At 43.4% G+C, this 5722-nt stretch overlaps 1 long non-coding RNA gene across 1 annotated transcript; it reads left to right on the top strand.

Moving 5' to 3' along the window:
* Positions 1-1775: 1775 nt before the first annotated feature.
* On the top strand, positions 1776-2856 carry LOC105513891. Its single transcript, XR_001002094.1, has 3 exons — positions 1776-1879; positions 1983-2041; positions 2199-2856. It is a non-coding gene; the product is annotated as an uncharacterized LOC105513891 (long non-coding RNA).
* Positions 2857-5722: the final 2866 nt, after the last annotated feature.

Raw genomic sequence — 5722 nt, 5'->3', positions numbered from 1 at the left:
AATCCGTCATTCTTTACCATAAGTTTACTCATTATTTTAGATTTACCTCAAGGCACTTTCCCCGGGAATTTTTCTGAGACCAGTGTGAGTTAGGTGTACTTCCTGTGTTTTGATTTGTCATACTAAAAATCTTACAAGTATGAATTTCTACATGAAATAAAGGTAAGATCATTTATTTTATTTATTTATTTGTTTATTTATTTATTTTGAGACGGAGTCTTGCTCTGTTGTCCAGGCTGGAGTGCAGTGGCGCGATCTCAGGTCACTGCAAGCTCTGCCTCATGGGTTCACGCCATTCTCCTGTCTCAGCCTCCCAAGTAGCTGGGACTACAGGTGCCCACCACCACACCTGGCTAAGGTAAGATCTTAATCTTAACAATCTAGGTCTTAGATTTCACTGTATGGGCATTAAACAAGTGTTTATTTCTGTATAGCCTTTTTGACGACTACCCAGCAATCCCACTTCTACGAATGTCTCTCAGTGAAATTCCAGCTTAGCTCTGTAGTGGCTTCATAGAATCTAGTCACTGCAGCAACTTCAGGCAGCAGAGAGTTGGGGTAACCTGCATGTCCATCACCAGAATGAGTAAATACTGCAGTGAATACAAGTTTGTATGAAGTTTCATGTTCTGCAGGAGTCACAACTAAGGAAGCAGATGTTTATATACCACAACAGGTGGATTTTTCAGTGCAAAGTAAAATCTAAGAAACAAAATATATATCAGGATGTACAGTACAATACCAAAATTAAAATTACAGAGTTACACAAAATACAGTGGGTGAAGCAGTAGCTGAATGACTAATGCCAGAGGGAATGGTGGCAAACTGTGTGAGGAGGGGAAGAAACTAAGTTAAATTATCTGACTGGCATGCTTGCCACTTCTTGGAAGACACCTGATTACGCTCAGTTCCCTGCCCTCTTGCTGGCCAGGAAGATAACTGGTCACAGGTGGTCCCCTCACCCCACCTCACTCCACAGTCTCTTATGGCAAAACGTTTCCTTGACAGAAAATGCTAAAGGTCTCCAAAACCCCTCCCTTTGGGTCCTGGTTTCTAAAAAGTCTTTTTTTTTTTTTTTTTTTTGTAATCAAGAGGTTAATGTTTGGGTGTATTGGAAGGATACAGAAAAAGGCATAGGACAGTATGGACAATGGTATTGAAATAAAATTCCTCCTTATTCTGCCTGAAGTTTCCTGACATGATGACATGGTATTTGTGAGGATTTGGGTCACTGGACAAAAGCCTTCCTTTGTCTTGAATCATGGATTTTGGGTATTGTTGGTTTTGATAAATGGAATATATAAGGAAAGAAAAAAAGGGCCACAAATATGAAAATGCTCTAAAAGAAAAAATAGTTTCACAATACTGAACGCAAGCCATTCAGGAAATGTCCATTTTAAATTTTAAAGATTGCTCCTAGGTGTATGGTGGTTTTTGTAATGTAGTGGTTGTCACGTGTGCCACCCACGTGAAATGGAAACTGGGCAGAAATATTCCCTTATGAGTCTCTCTCTCTCCCTCTCTCTCTCTTTCTCTCTCTCTCTATTTCAGCTTGGATAATTTCTTGTTTCACTGAACTCAACTCGAGTTAAGGGTGTGAACACAGAGTTGTTCTAAAAGGAGTATCATGTGGGTCCCTATCTTTGCCCTGCCCCGGGGGTTGTAGGTGTCTTGACTATGCAGCTTCTAACTTGGGGTTAAGAACTAAGGTCTCTTAAACTCAGGTCTGGTGCTTAAAAAATATGTCTTTATTCCCTTACAGGTCTAGGGGTCAGAAATCTGCAATCAGTTTCAGTGGACCAAAATGAAAATGTCAGACAGGGTGTCTAAAACCCTCCAGAAGTGCCAGAGGTGAAGCAGCTTTGCTTGGTCTTTCCAGGTTCTACAGGGACATTCCTTGGCTCATAGCTCCTCCTCCCATTTTCAAAGTCAGCAGCCTAGTATCCCGATTCAAGATCACATTGTCTTCTTTTTCTTTGTAGCCAAATCTCCCTCTGCCTCTCTCCTCTGGTGACAATGGCTGGGGTCTTGTCTTGCCAAGGTAACTGTCGTTGGGGAGCAGAGTGTGGGATCCGCAGTGTTCTGGTGACCGTTGGGATCTGGGCGCAAGGAAGGAGAGTGGCTCTCATGATTCTCTGCATTCTCAGTGCCACGTTGCCATACTGGTCATTTGGGTATAGTTTTACTGAATTTCGCAGATCTGGAAACGTAGAAGGGACTGGGTCTCTAAACTTGGACTGCCCCTGGCCTGAAAGGTCTCAGCTCAGGACTCTGAGCTCAAGTCAGTCTGTTCACCCAACCCCTAACCCACTGCATCCAGGTGAGGAGTTGGGCCCGAGCACCACAGTGCAGGTAGGGTTGGTAAGAGCCAAAGACTGGAGTCCCAGGGACTGTGAGGCTGGGCTGGTGGGGCCACTGCTACCACCTAAGCAGTACAGGCTGCCTGGAAGACTGAAGGCGGAGTTCGCTGATGTGGAAGCCAAGGCACAGGGCAGTAAGGATCTGCACCATTTCTTGTGATGTCACCTGAACTCTTGGCCGGTAGGTGCCTGTCATCCATTCGGAGGACAGGGCTCCAGCCACCGGCAGCTCTGAAAGAGTTTGAAGAATTTATTGTTCACAGATGGTATTTAAATGAACTTATTTCTAAAAGTCGCATTCCTTTATTACCTATGTGTTATTAGAAGTACACATTTTCATATGTGTTTAAAACTATTTGTGTCTCAAATTCTCAGGAGATTGATGCACTCCAGTTTACTCTTTTTGGCATATGTTTTTACTCATAAATTAGGTTAAACTTCATACTTGTTTAATAAAATTTAGTTATTTGGTTACATTAAAATATTTGTATCCAGATAAGAAGTCTCTTCCTTCTCCTATGCTTTTTTGGAATTTAGAGCATATCTGAAATAAAATTAATTTACATTTTATTACTAATTGATTATATGCCATCAATTAATATTATTTCAACTATCCCTTACTGTAAGCCGCCAATTAGATTATACCTTTTTCTTTAGTGTTTTTGGATTTATTAGTATTGATCTGTGCTGTTCTGTTATGTTTTTTAGTTAAAGAAAAATTATTCATGACACTAGCTAAACATGGTAAGGCAGATTTTATTCAAGGGACTACTATAATGGAGTTTTGCAGTAGGGGAGATCAGGCGTAACTCCAAATACAAAAGAACAAGTGAAGGTTTATAGCAAAGGATCAGGGTGGGGGTTAGTGGCTGAAAAATTACTGAGAAGTAGGGTAATTCTTTGCTAAACTGATCTAACAGATTTTTTTTTTTTTTTCTAAAGACAGGCCAGGAAGGCCGGGCACCGTGGCTCACCCCTGTAATCCCAGCACTTTGGGAGGCTGAGGTGGGTGGATCACTTGAGGTCGTGAGTTCGAAACCAGCCTGATCAACATGGAGAAACCCCGTCTCTACTAAAAATACAAAATTAGCCAGGTGTGGTGGCACATGCCTGTAATCCCAGCTTCTCGAGAGGCTGAGGCAGGAGAGTTGTTTGAACCTGGGAGGCAGAGGTTGCAGTGAGCTGAGATTGTGCCATTGCACTCCAGCCTGGGCAACAAGAGCAAAACTCTATCTCAAAAACAAACAAATAAGCAAACAACAACAACACCAAACTAATAATAATAATAATAAAAGCCAGGAGGCCAGGATAATAAGATATCAAGGTGAGACATAAGGAATTTGATAAAATATCTAGGGTAATCAGACCAAGGGTGAAGATTTTTCACTAAACTTAGCAGGATTCTTGCTAAAACTAGAATAAGTAAACCAAAGAGAAAAACCCAAGGTCTGGGCTTTCAGTACTTACGAAGGAGTCTGACTAGAGTTGGGTCAAGAAGGTCTTTGCCACTTTAGGCAAGTAACTGAGTTTCCTTTAATGGTGGTAATCTCAACATTCCCTTGGAAAATAAATCCACATCTGAAATGTGAGTGAATTTGGATAAATCATATTCAGAAATCAGACACCCATCGACTCGCAGCTGCTCCAGCATATGAGAGCTGTTCAACAGGGACATGTGCAAGTGGTGTTATCCCCTCCTCTTAGGCCTAATCTGCCAGTGAGGTTTGGGATGAACAGGGGCCCAGTCATCTGTTTGCAGATATGAAACCCTAGGGTGCAGTCAGAGAGACTTTTCCTCTGCTCTTTTGTGGTACTTTGTGCCATCATCATTCTGTGGGTTCAGTCCTCCAGGACATGCCTGAATATAAGGTTCTCACATGCCTGGCCCTCATCTGATTAAGGACAGAAGTACAGGGTCCTTCTTCCTTATCCACCCAGGTCTTTAAAGTTCAAGCTAAAAACCCTTTCCCAGAGAAAGCCTCCAAGTGCCCCCTAGCACGGGGGCAAGGAGGAGTTTAATGTACAAGGGGTGAGAAAGAGGGTGGGGAGAGGAGAAATTGCCTGCCCCAATCTCTCCTTCCCCATGGGGTCCCTTCTGCATCCTCACTCCTGGCATTAGAGACGAAGGGGACAGAAGCCGAGATAGGGCCCTGGATTGCCTTCCCTAAAAAGATGTCCTTCAAAGCTTTGCCCAGTGCATCCTGTTGCCCCTGAGGTATATAACCCAGGGTGGGTTACCTTTCAGGGTCCCTTAGCTGTGGTGCAAATGGGGAGCATGCAATGGAGACTGCATCCACCCTGGCAGTTTTCTTGAACCTTGGGAGACTGGCTTGCCATACATCTTAGGCTTCTGTTGTCTCTTACTGCCTATCTGTGAATAATAAACCTGATTCATATAACTTGTGGCATGTGAATGTATTCTGTCTCATCTGACTGAGGCAATTAGTAAAACTGCAGCCCAGGATGCTGTGGGTGGAAATGCTCTGATTCCCGGTGGTTAGCATAGTGATGATTTTTGCTATTCTTCATGCAGTGAGAGTTCTCCTTTGGGACGGGTAATTAGTGAACCTGCTTCATAAAATTGGTATAGCAGTAGGGTCTGGTCTGACAGAACCATGACTTATGGGCTAAGAGGGAGGGGCAATGCCCTTTAGTAGTGTCCAGGGCAGAGGGCTGCAGGAACCAGACATGCTTCAGGATGTTTTATGGGGAAGGAGGAATGATAAGTGGGACATATGTCACCTCCCCACAGATGTGAATGAGCTGGCTGCATGAATTGATGCAGAGAGAAAGGAATATGGAAACAGAGGAATATGCAACTCTGTCCTCTAGCTTTGGGACACATATGCGATTGCTCATTTCTTGGCAAGGCCATTGAAAAACTTTATCATACTTTGCTAGCCTGGCAGCAGAATGGGGATCAAATTTGACAAATTTAATCTGACAATTAAATACAAAAGGCTAACTTGGGAGGGGGCAATCCAAGGGCTGGTAGTGGGGCTGCCTCCAAGTGCCCCCACTCCACAGACTTATTTAGGTTCCTAAATAAAAGGTTGATGGCCTCCCCACATCTGATACATGCTACTGGAGCCAATCAGAGGGAGGCCCTTGCAGTTCACAGAATCAACAGGTGCCAGCCATGCAGGAGGACTAGCTTGTCATGAATCTTAGGCTTCTGTTGTCTCTTGCTGCCTATCTGTAAGTAATAAACTGCTTTATATAACTTGTGGTGTGTGAGTATATGCTATCTCACCTGACTCAAGCAATTGCTAAGACTGTAGCCCAGGACGCAATGGGTGAAAGCATTCTGACTCCTATTCCTGATGGTCCACATAGTGATGATTTTTGCTAATGACCTCGTT

The sequence above is a fragment of the Colobus angolensis genome, unplaced genomic scaffold, assembly GCF_000951035.1.
Source record: "Colobus angolensis palliatus isolate OR3802 unplaced genomic scaffold, Cang.pa_1.0 Scaffold237, whole genome shotgun sequence".
Lineage (NCBI taxonomy): Eukaryota > Metazoa > Chordata > Mammalia > Primates > Cercopithecidae > Colobus > Colobus angolensis.
Note: the sequence above shows the minus strand (reverse complement) of the source record. Positions and strands in the feature narration are given on the sequence as shown.